Source organism: Heliangelus exortis, chromosome 16, assembly GCF_036169615.1.
Source record: "Heliangelus exortis chromosome 16, bHelExo1.hap1, whole genome shotgun sequence".
NCBI lineage: Eukaryota > Metazoa > Chordata > Aves > Apodiformes > Trochilidae > Heliangelus > Heliangelus exortis.
The window spans coordinates 7,055,838-7,073,193 of NC_092437.1; the positions used below are offsets into that span (position 1 = coordinate 7,055,838).

Sequence of the window (17,356 nt, forward strand, 5' to 3'; positions counted from 1 at the left end):
CACACACAATCTACTCAGAAGTCACTGTCCTCACCTTTTAGTGATTATCAACATTTGCTGAACTCAGTGCTGGTTCCCTGAGACACGTAACCATGTACCCACTCACACTTCACAAGGCTTCAACCTTTAAGTTGCCTTTTTTTTGGTATCCAGCAAAATTTCCATTCCTCATATCTGTGATGAAGTTACCATCTTCTACTCTTAGGCTGATATTTATTTTGCAGTGTAGTGCAAACAATTAATTCAGGTACCTGGGGTTTGGCATTTGGATAAGATTCCAGCTGGCTAGTTAATTTATCATTCAGTGCAGTCTACTCTGAGGTGTTGGCTTTAGACCCACACCTCTGGAAAAGAGCTGCCAGACTTTTAAAACAGATGAAGTCAGCTAGCCCGATGAAACTTCTGATGAATATAACAGAGAGAGGGATGAAAAACAATGCTGTTTACTGATTATTTTATTTTTTTGTGTGTCCTGCTATTAAAATAGTTAAAGTGGTATTTTGTGAAGTGAAAAAATACGGTACCGAATTTTTAAAGCCAAATATTTAAATTGCTTTGCCTCCTCAAGCTGTTTTACACCTCTTCTGATTGCCATGCACATTCAGATATGTACAGTCTCCTTTAGATTTATTTTTTGATTTGTCTCACTAGTAGTTTAGCTTCATGAGAACAGAGGAAAAATTATGCAAGGGTCGTGTTTTGCGTTCGTTCTTCTAAATGTTCAGCAATTTCAAATTGTTTTCAGAAATAAAAAAGCCAGTTGTCCTCTCCCTCTCCAGGCTTAAAGGCTAAGTAAATAGTTGATAGCATTCTGTTGTAGCAGCCCATGACTCAGATTCTCAAGTGCATATTTCTTGCCCTTTGCTCCTGACCAGCACTGCAATAACGCAAATTGTCAGCCTGTTTAGACAAAACAAGGAACAGTCAAGGCCACGTTCCCGCTTTCCTCCCTCTCACTGCATAATGCCATAATGAGATTCAGGCCAAACAACTCAGGGCAATGCAGTATTCAATCTGCAGTGTACTCAGAAAAGGCTGATGTGAATTACTAAACACAGTCATTAGCCCCTATTTATATGAGGTTACTGGAAATTGTTCCTACATCTTTCAGCTGGCTGTGCTGCTGCACTGGAACACGGCCTTTCAAGGTGGGTGACGCACTCATTCTCTACTCTAATACATGCAAGTGAGTTTACCTTGCAGATTTTAAAAACACACCTTTGGTTTGCCAAAGAGGTTCTGATGTGACTGGCCATCAGGAAAAAAACCCTTCTGTGAACTTCCTTAGAAGCACAGAGGCCAAGGTGGTCTTTAACTCCTGCCTGCTCTGCAGAGCCAGTACTTAGGAGAAGTGTTAACAACAGCTTTTGGCAGGAGGGAGAACTTGCCTTCATTTGGTGCCTTCATCTGCTCCTTTTTTCAGCCATAATTTGAGATACACCCAAAATTAAATGATCAATCCTTAAATAGTAATAACAATACTTGCATTGATACAGGCACTTAAGAGTGTGAGTAGCATAAAATATGAGCCCCTAGCTATGGAGCACTGTAAATTACAAAGCACAGTTCTAAGGAGCCTTTCAGCCTGCTGACCTTTGTAACAATCCCTAAGCATGGGGAATATTATTTTAAAGCATCTAACCTACCACTTATAAAATATTTGATATTTTTAAGCAGAATTTGGTATAGTAGGACCAATATAAATAGTCATTCTGTATAGGGTTGTCAGCTTTGAGATCTTACAAAATAAAGAGCCTTTTTTTGGGCTCTGGCTGTGTGATCACCCTGTTACTAGCTGTATTACTAGTGTCATGTTATTGATCTGATCTTGCATTATGGTGATGTTTGTTAAATGCAAGCACCCATCCATCAGTTAACAACTCTGAATGCAGGTGTTCTGTCTGTAATAGAATGAAGTCTTTTAACAGGTCTGGCAGCTGTTGCTGGTAAGCAGGCATTGTAGGAACTTGTCTGGGACCAGATTTTAATGTACAAAGATTTTGGCAAATAATCTGGAATAGCAAGAAGGCAGAATGGAAGGATGATGCTTGGTTACTGATAGGTATTTATCCCTTGCCAAGCACATGCTTTACAGGGTTTGGTCAATGGATGGCACTGCTGACTTTTTCACAGCTGGTCTCATTTTGGGAGCTGGCTTGTGCAAAGTATTTATGACTCATTGTTCAGGCTAAACCATGTTGGAAAACTTGCTATTGCAAAGTGGTTACTAAAGTAGTAGTTATGCAGACAACTGCCTTGTAACAAAGACAGAGCAGATGTTGTGGGCCAGTGCAGAGATGTAGGAGGGAAATCTAACCAAGTCCTCAGCCAGTCCTCATTCATCATTCCTAAGTTCTCACTGGGAAAAAAGGGTGCTGCACCTTCTCCTGTGTGAGTACAGAAAACAGAGTGGGATTTTTTTTTTTTTAAATTGAGAAGGCCTACTGTACATTTTACTAATGAGAGCTCAACCTGCTTGGGCTCTGAGACAACAGTAAGTCATGGAACTGCTCTGTTCTGAGCTCATGAGCTCTGCTGAGAAAAAGCTGTATTATTTCAGGCCTGAGGCCATGCTAATGTGGTTACCTGGTTTCTAGGAAAACTTGGATCCACTGCCAAGTGTGAGCATATCTGCTGAGAGTAAATTGTTGAATGCTTTTTTACTGCTGCAAAAGGTTCTTTACTTGTTCTTCAGATGTACATCCAGTTGCCTAAGTATTCTTTCAAGAACCACTATATAAAATTTACTACAGTATCAACTCTGGAGGATGGAATTTTCATTAAAGTATCCTCAGCACTGTGGAAAGAGGGAATAAAGCTCTTCCACTGTATTACTTTCCATTATTCATTATTTCTTAATAACAAGACATTCTTAATTATTTGCTATCCTATGGGATAATATGTGAGAATTCACTTATTATTCATGGATTTACCAAGTTTACCTATTTATTGTGTACTGCTTATCACTTGAGCTCACTGAGGCAAATTCCTAATTGCATTGCTGTAAGTCTAATTTGTAAATTAGGAGAGAAGAACAAGAAGATGGAGCAATGTGAATTTAAGTGGAGAATCAGAAAAGAGAGGTGAAAAATTGAAAACAGTAAGGATCTTGTGTAAAGACTATTAAGATTGAAAGAAAAGAAGAAACAGAAAAAAGTGAAAGGGAAAGTCTAGAAGAAAAGCTGTCTATGAACAGCTCCACTTATTCTGGAATACTGGATGTTTAAAAAACAAACCTGATTCCAAAAGCTCCTCAACAAACTCAGCCTGATAACATTCTTTGTTTAGCTGGATGCAGTTAAACGGATAGTGTTGCAATGGTATAAAACTGACATAAATCAAAGATTGATTTGTGCCTTTATTACCAGGCTGCCAGAACAGCAGACTCAGTCCTATGGAAACCCCCAGTGGTTTCCATGGTGCATCATCTCCCACATACTAATAGATCACTTATCTTCTGGAAATACTTCCAAGTTAAGAAAGAAAAATAATAAATTAGTTGCCCATTTTACTTCTAATTGGGGGTCAGAAGTGTTGAGCTTTTGAAAATGTGAAGGTTTTGCTAATAATCAGAAATAATCAGCATCTCATGGCACTATCTGCTTTTTTCTTAGTTGTTTGTGAAGTGTCAGATTTTTAAAGGGTATACCACAGGTAGCCAGGAGCTGTTGATTTTGGGGAAGCTGCTCTGCTGACAAAGTGGAACTGACTTTTGCTGGCCTGAAAATAAGGTATTTCTCATCTTTAGGGCTCTAAAACCTAATTTTCCCTAAGCTTTGAAAAGCCTTTAGCCACAGGACTGCAGGCAAATGGAATTGTACTGGAGAAAATAACTGTCTGCTAAAAACTTCACTAGGTTGAGCAGGGCTGTTTTGTACTGACTGATTCATGAAGCAAATGGACATCAGTGTTTATCAGTTCTTGGTAATGGTCTGTATGAGTTCTGCTTTTTGATGCAGCCTTGGGGGTTTGGCATTTTTCCTGGATAATGCCTGAACACACAAACATTAGGCATGTGGTTGTAATCAGTTTCCATGGAATAGCATTAAAAGCTATTTAAGAAAGAAAGAAAAATGAGCACATCTTTTTTATATATTTTTATGGAAAATAATCAATTCTAAAAGCTTGTGTGAAGCAGCTCACAAACTGATACAGTGCTACACAGAGATTTTTAGTTCTGCTTTTGCTAGGGGTAAAGCATTTATAAGTACTTGTTACAGGCAACCACTGTGCAGACAGAAGTTATATGAACATTTATCACTCTGGTTTATCTTCACTTGATGTGCAGACAAACTGCTTTGATAAACACTGCAGTCTTTTCTAAGCAAATATTTAATATTAGTATCTAATTCTAAATGAACAGAAAGAGATCAGGCTAAATTATGGTGATTTCTTTTTTTTTTTTTTTGTTATCAGGACAAAGCCAGGAATTTAGGTGGACTTTTTTTAAGTTGAGAAAATGGCACAGGTGTAATAAGCTGGGGCATTAAGCATTCACAAACAACCTCAAATAATAAACCAACATGTAAACCAAGAGTGAACAAAGAGGGGAAAAATCAGCAGTAACTCTGCTTGTAGAGTGGGTAACTGCAAGGTGCAGGGAAGGGAAAGAACAGGGTGGGAACAGGGAGCAGGATTGATTCAAGAAATGGAATCTTGTTACAAGCTGCCAGGGAATAGTGTCTGACAGAAAATGTAACTATTATTTCAACAAGATCTGAAAAATGCCTTGTCATTGTCATCTTGAATTGGGTCACTGTTGCTCCACTACCATCATCAGTGCTCAATCTGATGAAACTAATAGAAACCAGGAATGTTAATTAGGAACCAGGTCAGCTGTCTTCCACTATTAGTGACAGTGCCTTCCAGCTGCAATACCTGAATAGACTTTCTCACATCCCGTTGCCAGACACTAATTTTTAAGAGCTCATAGACTCCAGATCAGTAACTTAGCTAATATATTTTCTGAGCACCTCCAGAGATTGGGAAGAAATATTCTTGAGTTTATGGTACTCTGTTCTCTTACAGTTCATTCTCTTGCAATAGGATGTTCTCCTCAGGCATCAGAGGATGCAGGTCCAGGACTGCCTCTTCCAGATGCAGCTTTATCTGTGTCCAGCTTCCATGCACCCAGCCCTGCATGCAGCATCTCCTGCCTGCATGCAAGCTGGAAACTTGGCCAGAGGAAATTCACTCATTTCAGAAAGTTTCCCTTCTATGATGGAAGAGATACAGAAATGTGACCCTTGAGGCACATGGGAACATTTGTCTCAGTACAGGTTGCCAAGCAGGGCAATTAGGGCCTGACCTTGTGGCAAGCTCAGCATGTGCTCCAAGAGACACTTGAAAAACCTTGGGACTTTTCAGATCTTTATTTAGAGGAATGAAGATATAATCAGTGTGCAGTATGTACTTCCATGGACAATACTAATAAAATTGAAATTCTAAGCTGTATATTCATGCTTGGCAATAGATTTTTTTAAAAACTTTGTAAAATGCTAGATAGAAAAATACTTTCCATCTAGGTTAACAATAGGAGCTCTTGCATAAGCCACTGAAGCTTAAAAAAAATGGCTAAAAATAATTTCCTGAAATCTTCTAAATGGAACTGACTGAAGATAAAAACTGGAATAATTTCCTCCTGCAGGTACATTATGTTTAAATTTTTTTTATCAACATCTGAATTGCATTTCAGAAGCATTAACCATATGTGCTCACAAATTATGATCTGTATTGCATGCTTTTATTTTTTGTAGTTAGAAATGCTGCAAAATGCTATTAGGAAAAACATTTAAGGATAATTATCCCCCCCACCACCATGTCCAGCTTGGTATTTCCTGCTTTAGACTCCCAGGTACCAATTTGCTGTTTTCCTTCTGCAGTTGTTTACTACTTGGGTGCAAGAATGCCTAGCACAAAAGATATTAATCTTTCTAAAAATTTGTTGAAAATCATGGAACACTGCCAAATATTTTTCTCTTCCAAGCATATAGCTGTTAATTTTATAAATATTACAGAATTTGTAACATGTCCATCCCTGTTATCTGTCTGAGTATGAAAGGACCTGAAGGTTGTACATTTCCATGCTCAAAGGTTAGGAACCTTGGCAACTACAAGACTGTGTGGGAAAAAGTCTGATTAACAGATTTGTTGTCCTGTGGTTTCAAAAGGACACAGATTGCTTCTTCACTTTCTTTCCTAAAACAGTGTAAAAATACTCTGTGCTGTGCTCAGGCAGATGTTTCATTGTACCTCAAGAATTTGGTGACTTTTTGCACATTTCTTAACTCACATAAGAATTATTTTGCTTAGCAGGTACTTCATAGCAGTATTTGGGGCTCTGAAAAAAAGAAGCAATACTTGTCCACTGCTGCAAAATATTTTGAACCTAGTTGCTTCATCATTTATCTGAAATTTTATTCTTATTTAAAAAACCGAGTTTGATTTAGAATGCTCTCTCCAGGATGTTTATAGTGCTGAGCTGCTTTCAATCTGCTGCTTTAACATGGGGCTGTGGGACAGTTTCTTGCTGGCCAGCTAATTAAATATTCAGATCCTGAGCTTTAATGAAATATTAATGATCTGGTAGTGGCTGAGCCTCAGAAGCCTTGACAAAAGTCAGGCTTTTGACTCAAGCTTCTAGGGAAGGCAACTGCCTCTTTCAGTGCTGTGTTTTATTTTTTGAGGTCTTGGCTTAGTGCATGTACACTCTTTTTACCACCAGACCCAGAAGGTGAATGAGAAAAACACAATTTCCTTTAAAATTTATTTAAGTTCAATGAGGAATTTAGGAGATATGGTTGGTAATGACCTAGAGGTGATTCATCCATTATGAGATAATCTGCCTTTAGCTGGAATTATTCAAATACAGTGAGGTGAAGACAAAAAACAATCTTCCAGAAGAGAGAGAACTTCACATAGAAATAAGCAAAGTATTTTAAATTATTTGAACACTTTCAACCTTTAAAAAAAACCTGGGTTCTTTGGACTGCTTAGTGGAAGCGAATCAGAAGGAAATCTGATTTACCATGCATTGAGATGGGCTTTCCAGTTTCTTTGTTAGCTGAATGCAAAATAACAGGCTGTGGCTGGCATACCTGGCTGTTTGTTTTAACCTAACTTTTCCTCTTTTTTTTTCCTTCAAATATAATAATTATAAAATGAACATTTCTTGGACTTGTTTTAGTGTTTAAAATGAGTAGAGGCTCACCTGACATGGCTTGACATCTGTTGATTATAAATTTTGTTTCTGTTTAATCAGTTGTATCCTGATTAAAACAGCATGGACCGTCTTCTGATGTTTGATATTAGAACTTAGATTTTCTAAAGTCTCTTAGGTTTTCCCATTCAATAAACTAAAAAGCAGTGGGAGCTTGTAGTCTGAGTGCTGTTAGCAAACTCTGTGGACTGGCACAACAGTTTTAATCAGAAATTACTAGACTTTATGTGGTGTTGGACCTTGACATTTATTTTCAAGGATTTCTCACTAATAAGGTCCTTTCATACAGCCACTCATTTATAATGGAACAAGTAAGGGAAAGAATTGGTTTCCATACTGTGCACCTAAAAAACCTTGAGGGGAGAGGGGGAGAAGCTGAATGTCTGATCCTGCAACTCTCTTCACAGCAAAGCTCATACTAAGTCCTAACTTTTCCATGATGAAGTCATAATCTTACAGAGTATTAATAAATAAATCATCTCTTCATCTTACAGAGCTGACAATAATGGATGAGAAGTTTCATCTTTCACTTGAGGTATCTGGATGAGAATGTAGCCTGGAAAGTGCACTTTAAACTCTCCTGCTTCCTAGCCCTACATACTGCTGAAGGTAATTCTTATAATCTTAGTTATTTCTTTATTTATAAAGGAATATATTACTGAAAAACTTTGTAAAATTTTGGAAGAACCAGCGAGTATTTTAATGGAATGCTGTTTTCCAGGAGCTTGGCATCTTTCTTTTGTGTATTCTGGAACATAATCACCCTCAACCTGAAGTTAAATATTTCTGATTAATTCTTGTATCACTTGCAGATAATTTGTTTCTTTCTATTATGTTTGATTTTCATCTTGCATTGATGAAATCTTGCTCCTACTGTCTAAGGGTGGCTACCCTGGTACTTCATACAAATATAGCTGCTAAATGACTCAGTGCTGTAATCAGTATTCACTGGGAACATTTGGCATCCTGTCATTTCAGTCATATAAATAACTTGGCAGTCCTCTAATGATGTGATGTGCTACCATATAATCACACAGCTATCTGGCAGCAAGAATGAATTAATTCCTTAATTTAGAGGTCTGGAGCATACACTGGTCTTTTATGTTGTGTTTCCTTCAGTTAATCTGGAAGATAGAGAAACAGCTTGGGATAATAATGGTGTAATTGTTCTCTCCCGAATCTTGACTGTTAGAAAAAGCTGCAACCAGACGCAGTCGTCACTCTCGTCTGTTCCACCAGGGGGAGAAGCTCAGCAGTGTGGCTGAGAGGAAAGGGAGATAAACGATAATTGAACTGTGCAAAACAAGACTACTCTGGTCAAGAAAACCTTCTTTTTATTATAAGCCCAAACACACCTATTTGTTTTTTTTATATTTTTATCCTTTTATGAAAAGGGAGCTGTTTAACAAAGGTGTTAAATATAACTTGCTGTTTTCTAAGGGATGAAGATGACTTTCACATCCAAACCATCCACCATGTCTCAGCCTTCTCCTGCAGTACCATTGCCTATTAAAACACTTTATAGCCTTTCCCACTTATAGTTCTGAAAGTAATAAAAAAAATTTATAAAATGTATCAAATCTATAAAATGTATAAAAAAAATATATAAAATCTTTAACCCTCTTTTATAGGTGAAGAACCAAAGAAAGGCCAAGCAGCTTTCTCAAGATATGCTGTAGATTCAGAATAAAGACAGCGAATCATCCAGTTTGGAGTTACAAGTAATGAGACTAGAAAGAACAGTACAGTAAAGCTGACAAAATAAATCATAATCCTGCATGGATTTAAGTCAATGAAAACACATCTCATGAGCACTTCTAAGGCTGAGATGCCTGATGTGATCCTCAGGTGACAGTACACTATGTGCTTTTGCCATTTAAATTTTGGGCAAAGATTGTACCCACCGAATGTCCTTCACCTTGTTGTCTAATAACCTAGCTGGGGGCTGGGGAACTTAAGGGACAAAATCTTGGCTTCAGTGTTGAGATTGGTTGTTGAGTAGGGCACCTCTACAGAAGATCTAATCCTAGAGCTATTCTGTATGTCCAAACGTGGGATTTGGGATGCTGTATTGAAAATAAATGACAGTGGCAGGAAGAGGCAGATGAGAAGTGTCTGGTTATGTTAATCCTCCAGCTGCAAGTGCAGGATTATTCCTCATGAATTAAAATGAAGCTACCTGAATGCTGGGTGATCCTAGCCCAGGGTCAGGAGTCACTAGCCAAAACACAGCTTGATGCTCTAGAGAATGCTGTGTCAGCTTTGGACACAGAGCATCTCTTTAAGCTCTCCACTTGCAGTATGGCAGATCCTCAGAGCAGTGCTCTCCACAGAGACCTGATGAATCTAACTTCTCTTCCATGTTTGATTGGCTTGGGAGAAATGCTTGACCTCTGTTATCTCAGTTTACATGGATGTAGGACAGATCTTACTGTAACAACAGCACAGTACAGCTGGATAGTTTAAGGATTAAGTGAAGGATTAAATGATACATGAAGCAACAGACAATCCCTAAAAATTTTCTTTTGAAGTATAATCCTGCCTTTTGATACAGGTTGGCTCAAAATTCTCAAGCCTAGCTCTGGGAAACTGGAAACCCTACTCCCAGAATTTCTGCATGTGTCTTGTTTACTGAAGATCTGAATCCTTTTAGCATCTATCAGCATTCTTGTCTGAGTGTTTCCTCCTGCACAAATCTCAGCACCTGAGAACATGATAGTTAGAGCATGATAGTTTTATGTTGTATCAAGATGAACTCTGTACTTTCAATCCATTATAATGTTTGATCTTTCTGACCTCAAATCAAAACTATTTTCTGAAGCATTACCATGGTGATGCACAGCAGTGGATGGTCATTGCCAGTGCTTTTAGAGCTTTATTGAAATGTTTTTGAGCTGAAGAAAGATATTTATATGAAATACTAGTATGTTATGTTGGAGATTGATTTACAATGAGATGCTATATAAAATACTTAATAGAATCTCTAAAATTATATCAAGATGAGTTATCAGAAGATTAAAAATACCTAAGTATATAGAGCTGCAAACACAGACATTAGTGTGTGATTAGAACCAAGCCTCTCCTTCCAAAGCACCAAGAGAAAAGCTGTTTCCTAGCAAATTGAGTAATAGTTTCTGAAAATTGGCAGCTATCTAGTTTCTGGGTAAGCCTTCAGCATTACCTATTCCTAAGAAACTTCTTTGGATTCACAGAGTGCTTACTATTGTGAAGCTAATAGATATGTTTTTGATGAATACATTTTTCCATTTGAATTGTGAGGGCAGTAACCTTTAGTCATACACAGATAAGATAATTTCAATTCTAGGCTCAGTTCAGCACAATTGCTTGATTCAGAATCCGATATGTGCATGGGCTTAATTATTTTGAGACTTTTTTTCCATTGTGATGATTTTATGTGATGATCAGATTGTGAAGTTTATTTTGTAGGTATGGGAAATTCATCTTAGGTCTGATGAATTTGTCTCCTCTGTTCTCCACACACTCTTTGGACCTATGGAGGATTTCTTTTACTGCTTTTTAGAACACCCTTTTTTAACATTATGCTCTGTAGAAACAATCTCATCTTCCCTGAAAACCAGCAGTGGGCATTTGATGTGAAATTTTGAGCATATTCAGGATTCAGCAGGAATCTTAAGCCATTAGTAGGTAGTTCAGACTTCACTCAGAGTAAATGAGGGCCAAACCCCATTTGTTTTTCCTAGGTTGGGCAAGAGTCCTAAAGCTCTTCTGCCAACACCTGCAACAATTGACTGATCTTGCTTCAATCTGTCTTCAACTTAAGCTGGTAAAAGTGCAGTCAGTGCTGTGTATTTTACCTTGTATAAAATCAGTTTTAACATATTTTGTCATTTCCTTTCACAATTTATTAATGAGAATAGGACCATTAGATTTGCATACATAAATGACTAAAGCAGTTGTGTTAACCAGATTGTTAGAAACATCAGTATTACTTGAAAGTGTGTCTAATTGCACAGTGCTTCACATGCTAGGCTTTATTTCTGTCTGAATTGTAATGTGGCTAAATTATTATTTTGATTAAGCTGATGAGTTCATACTCACTCATCTCAATTTGTCTGCTTCATTCTGATTGATTCTATTCAGAAATCTTTTAAATCTATATAGCTGTCCCCACTCTGAGATGCCTCCCACTAAATTTCAAGCAACCTAGTGCTATTCCTTATGAGGGCAGAGTTACTGAAAACTCTGAGGAGGATGAGAACAAGAGAGAGTATTTTTAGTTATAAGACTGCACTTTCTGAGTCAATCTGGGCACTACTTGAGAAGTTTGTTAGTGCACATCACTGCAAATCAGTTCAACTTTGCATCCAGGAGCCATAGAAGTGGTTTGAACTAGCAGACTTGAATTTGCTTGTGCTGGCACCTTGATTAGCTGTCTTTCCAGCAGTACCTTACTAAGTCTGGAAAAAATACTTTCCTAGTATTTTTATTTTCCATTATGTGTGTCATTTCCTGAGTCTGATATTCTGCTAGTTGGTAATGCTGCATCTTCTGAAGGAGGCACCTGGTGTGTTCGGGAGGCCATTTCCTAAATAATGGGAAAGATTGCACAAGTTCTTTCAGAATTAACAAGAGCTCTCAATGGTGGGCTCTTGCCACAGAAGTGGCTGACAGTGAGGGCACTCCTGCTATTTCTTTTCTTCTCTCCCTCTTATGAATAAGGGTTCCATGTAGTCCACAGGGAACAAAGAATGAAGCTGAGTGTCTGAAGACTACAATCCAACTGACAGGGTATTTTTTTGTTGGAGAGGTGACTCAGCTTTTCATTTCCGATGGATTTATAAAGCTCATTAACACTTTGTTTACTAAGTAAAGATTAAAAAATGGAAGTTCTTCCAGTTAGGCTGTAAACACTGTGAGTGTAATTGTTAGGCTAAAGTTTTGCAGACATGGCTATGGGTAAGGAACAGCTCTTGTACATAACTGCTCTTTGGGACAAACAGATTAAAAGGAGAGTGGCCTTATGGTTTACTGTTGTTGTTCTGGGTTGGTGCTACTCTGTTTTGTACCACCAACAAAGTGCTTCAAACATTGCTGATTTCTTCTGAGCTTTGCCATTTTTCACTCCTTAATGGCTGGGATGTCTGCAGCTCCCACTTCCCACACTCCATGTCTGACTTTGCACGAGCAGTTTGTTTCTGGCTTCTTCCCTGCTTGAATGCAAGCTGTGTGTTACCTCTAGTCCCCCATCCCTTTGTAGTCTGGATACAACACAGAGTAAATTAGGGATGTTCTGTGAGGAAAAGACAAGGCTACAGCAGCCAGGGGACAGCACATAAAAGCAGAGCATTAGTTGCAGCTGAATGGCCAATTCTGTTGTAGAAAGAATAGCAGAAATTGTGACAAGTTGGTAAAAAGGACTTTATACAAACTCACACTGATCCCATATTTTATGAGCAGCGTGAGTGTTGCATCTGTTTATTGCTTCTTTTTCTAACTGGGCCATGAAATTTAATGAACTGTTTTTTCTTCCCTCATTAATAATTCAAAACATTTGAACAGTATCTAGCATTGCTTTGCTGGTAACTTTTGCAGCTTTTAGCAGGACTGTTTAGCTCAGTAAGACAAATAAAGATGGTCTGGTCATTTCTAGGTGAGTTTAGAAATGTAGTGGGTCAGAGGATTAACAAGTCTCTATTTTATTATTTCACTTCTCTCATAAAAATTCCCAATTTTCTGAAACTTTTAAAGGGTGAGAGGGCCTGATAACTTGACCTAGGTTTCAAATAAACAGAAAATCAAAGGTCCACATTCTTCTCCCAACACTTTCTGCAGTATCAGGGCAACTACAATTGCACTCGTGCTAGTAGAAAGAAACCTACTTCAGAGTTTCCCCATTAAAATGGGAATTTTGAGACTACTAAAAGACTTAAATTATTTTAAGTGAACTACTTCATGATGTTTCAGGAGCTGGCTTAAAAAACTGTAAGTCTAAACTCTTTCTAACATTAATTGTATCAGACTGTGTACTGGGCTAATTGCAAAGCTTTTAACTATGTTGGTTGTCCATGCACTCCCCACTGCCCAGGAGTCCCAAATTACATATAATGGAAAAAATTGAAGTATTACATGATTACTGCAAGTGGCTTAGATTACAGTCTGCCATAACATCTATGTCATCTGTACAGGAAACAAAAAGCTTTATTGTTTGGAACGTTTCCATTAATCTAAAAGACATTGGGAAGACCTAGCTCTTGACTTTTACACTAAAAATATCTTTAGATGCTGCAAAACAGAAAAAAAAAAGGTTTTTTTGCTTAGAATGTATTTGTGATTCTGAAAGACATCAGAAAGATGCACTTAAGAATTGTAGAACAGTCAGTAAAATGCATGAGCAAAATAAAGAAAATTACTTAGTTTTGGTGGATAACATTTTAAGTACCATGTCTTGACACAGCAGTGATACACTATGGTGTCATTTTATGGTGAGGGTGCTTGCCATTGGAAAAGAACAGGGACCAGGACTTCTCTGTGTTCCCTCTCCAGGTCCTCAAAAGAGGTGACTCACATAATGACAAGGCCACAAGACTATTTTTCTGTTGAGGCCTCTGCTGATGCAAGAGAAGCTGGAAGGTTTTCAGAGCAATAGCAAACCACTTCTTTGGTAAAGGAATAATGCAGATACTACCTGGATGCAGTCCTCAAAATAGGTCCAGACATATTCCAAAGCTCCACCACCTGACTGTGGCACAATATGAGGCTGCTGAGTACCAACCTGAATTTCTTGTTGTGGAGGTCAATTGTGCTGTGCAGTAGAACTAAATGGCTCCAAATATTTCCACATCTTTAGTTTTTTCGTGATTATTGAGGCAGTGTTTGACTTGAAGGTGCCATGAAGAATCATGTTTTCACCATAATGAAAACCAATCTACATGAATTATTTGTCTTGTTTCTATTTCCTATGCACTGGCAATGAGCTGTGCAATCTGGCACCAGGTGTACACTCCAAACCAACTTTTCCTGCAACTGCAGCAAATTAGTAATGTTCATTAGTGAGTTACATTCAAAGATGATATGAAAGCATCTTCAACACCTGTCAGTGAGCAGAACAGTCCCTGCTGGAGGTCTGTGCTTGACTGACTGTGTCAGCATAACCAGAGTGAATGTATTTATGATGCTCAGCAAGTGGCTGAAAACAAGTTTTCCCTGAAATCACTGTGCTGTATTACATCCTCCAATTATCTTCTGCTGATGAAACTGCTAGGTGAAAGATCCTTGCCACTGATAGTAGAGGTCTTAAAATCAAACGTACACTCCAGGATTTTGCTTCAGTATGTCCCAGAAAAGAAAGCAACCAAGACTTCATGGTTCTTTGAATTTTTAGCCTCTCCTGAGTATTTTACTCTGTCATTATGTCCTTATCCCTGTAGCATAGAAATACCTTCATGATACATGAATTTATCTCCTGAGTGAGAGGGAAACTGTCCTGGCTTAATGCTAGGCTGGCAATTAAATGAATGACAGAAATAAAGCAAGAAGAGAAGGATTAAAAATCTACTAGAGGGGACCATATGTGCTTTTCATGCTTAATCATGATCTGTGTCCTGCAACTGTCCCTATCTGCATTATAACTGGATCCAGTCCTGATATGAAGCTGCTGGTGTTTGACATGGCATGATAGGAGCTTTGCCTTGAGCTGTGTCTTTGACATGAGCTGTACCATCAAGGATAGGCAGGGAACAGTCATGCTTTCCAAATAGGACATAACCCATTGGAACTGTCAGAGAGGAGTTCTTGGTGTCAAAGGCCACCAAAAGCCTTGGGAAGGGCAGGAAAACGGTTAATTCTTCAGTTTCTGGAGGGGCTGGAGGGCTGTTGCTTTGTGCCTCTCCATTTGCTCTAATTAATGCAATGGGAACTCTCCTGCAGCTCCTCTTGAACTGAGCTCAGACCCTTATAGAAAACTGATAATCAAATTGAGCTGACCTTTAACTCATCAGTCTACCAAATAATGTCATTAGGAGTGTTGCAAAATACCCAACCAACCAACCAACCAACCATCCAAAACCAGAAAATCTACAAAGTACTTCCTCCCCCCTCCAAGCCCCCAAATGCATTGTAGTTTTTGCTTTTGTTTTGCAATGGCAGCTGGAACAACATATTGAACCAGACAGGTCTCTGGGAGCAAATTCAGCATGAATTTGTGTATGAAGCCTGCTTTTGTCTACAGAAAGGGCAGTAACTTTTCAGTTTTTCTCTTTTAACTATCTGGGGAAAAAAAAAACCAAAAACCTTTCAAGTGCGTTGTGTCAAAACTAAGTGAGAACACCTCTGAAATGTGTTAGCAGATTGATGCAGCCTGAGTAAATTGTAGTGAGCATGGATCACCTCTGCCTGTTCTGAAACAACAGCACAAGCCTCATTGCATCTGTCTCTTTCCTTTGCAGGAGCACCCCAGGGAAAAGGTGATAATCTATTGTCAAAAAGTAAAGCCTATGCTAACAAGAACAGTAGAATTGGCAGCATGAATCTGGGATTATGGCAGCATGTTATAAACAAGAGCAGCTAGGAGATAACTCATGTACAAATCTTTGCTTTCTGAACAGATGGGAAAAGTAGAATTGATATCAACAAAGAGAGTAAAAGCTTCACAAAAAGAAATCACTGAGTATAAGAAATGTGGATGCCTTGAAAATGTCTTTGCTCCATTCACCATGGACATTTTCTTCAACATAGTTGGCAATCAGCTGCAGGCAGTTTAGTTTTATTCTGAGAAAGTTGTAGATACTTTTATTTTAACAGTCAAATTCTACAGGGAAATGGGACACCTGTACTGCTGTTGTGTCTTCTAGCTCATCCCACTCTTACTGGTCAGTGTTTCTGACAGGGCTCTTTTCCCAGTGAGGCTTCCAGAAGCAGACTGAGACCTCTGGAAAGCATACTGACAGGTTTTGGCAGTGATGATGTTGCCAGTAGTGAACTTTCTGTTTAGTTGCTTAGATCAGAGCTGTTCTTTTTTGAAAAACTTGGCTCAGAAAAGTCTAAATGGAAAGACCCCTGATGCTGTAGTGTCACTGGCTTTGAACCAAGGCAAGCTGGTTTTATGTGCTTCTCTCTAAACTCTTGCTCCTGCCTTTTGCTCTTGTGGAGTTTGACAGTTACAGGTGGTTAAAAGATGTCACCACTGGATCCTAACTTGTTTGTAGGGTTTCTTTTTCTTCATGGAAATTTCTGTGCTGCTCCGTGTGGGCAGATGACTGCCTCACTCTGCAGCAGTGTGGATTGATCCCAAATTCAGGCAAAGGAGCAGCCACTGATTGAGTTTTCAGAAACATCTTGTTGAACAATGGGATGGAGAGGCCCCTGACAGCAAGGTACCAGAGCACTGAGCATGGTAATTTTTCCAGGGAGGATTTTTGATTATTTGGATGTTTGTCTCAATTAATAACTCACCCGTTTGGGTTTAGGAGACATTCTCAAGCATTTTTTTTACTACTGTTGGAGGTTATTTGGATGTTTGAAGGCGTCCAGTGGAATGGACAGGGCTTGAAGCATTTTCTTATATAGAACAGAAAAAGACCATGCCAGGGTCTCACAGCTTCATATGCTTGACAGTAAATGGTAATTTATTTGCATTTATGTCTTGGCTTTGGTTGTTTTATTATTATTATTTATTATTATTATTAATTATTTAATATAAAACTTCTCTAATTGTAGTTTAATGTACACTGTTGTATCCAATAATTGTTCTATTTGAGCACTTCTTCCCATGGTGGAGGAGTCTGTTTAAAGCTGTTTTTGTCAAAACTAGATTCACAATTGGTCCACCACCTTTCTCCCCTGAAAGAAACTAATTATTCAGTCAAAAAATATACACTTTGGTTATTATATCAGCATAACCACTTCCTGCTGGATATTAAACTGTATTATTCCTGGAGTCTGGACTGGTAATATGATTAATAACAGGTTCTGATACAGAAGATAGCAAATGAAGGCAGAGTAATAGTAATTTTTCATTTGAATCACAGACAAATTGGCTACTTTGCAGTACTTGTCTATGGCAATTATATGTTGTTTTGCTTCCTAATGCTTATTTCCTTCCACAGTTTATTAGCATGAATGTCAGGGATACACTAGCATATTGTTTTTGTCTATAAA

The 17,356-nt window shown here is 38.3% G+C and overlaps 1 long non-coding RNA gene across 2 annotated transcripts in view; it reads left to right on the top strand.

Moving 5' to 3' along the window:
- LOC139803605 (uncharacterized) overlaps positions 1-17,356 on the top strand; it is a 35,149-nt gene that overhangs the window by 4,069 nt on the left and 13,724 nt on the right. For both annotated transcript variants that reach the window (XR_011729065.1, XR_011729064.1), the window contains exons 2-3: positions 7,714-7,828; positions 8,851-9,067. This is a non-coding gene — a long non-coding RNA (uncharacterized lncRNA). The remainder of the gene's footprint in view (positions 1-7,713; positions 7,829-8,850; positions 9,068-17,356) is intronic.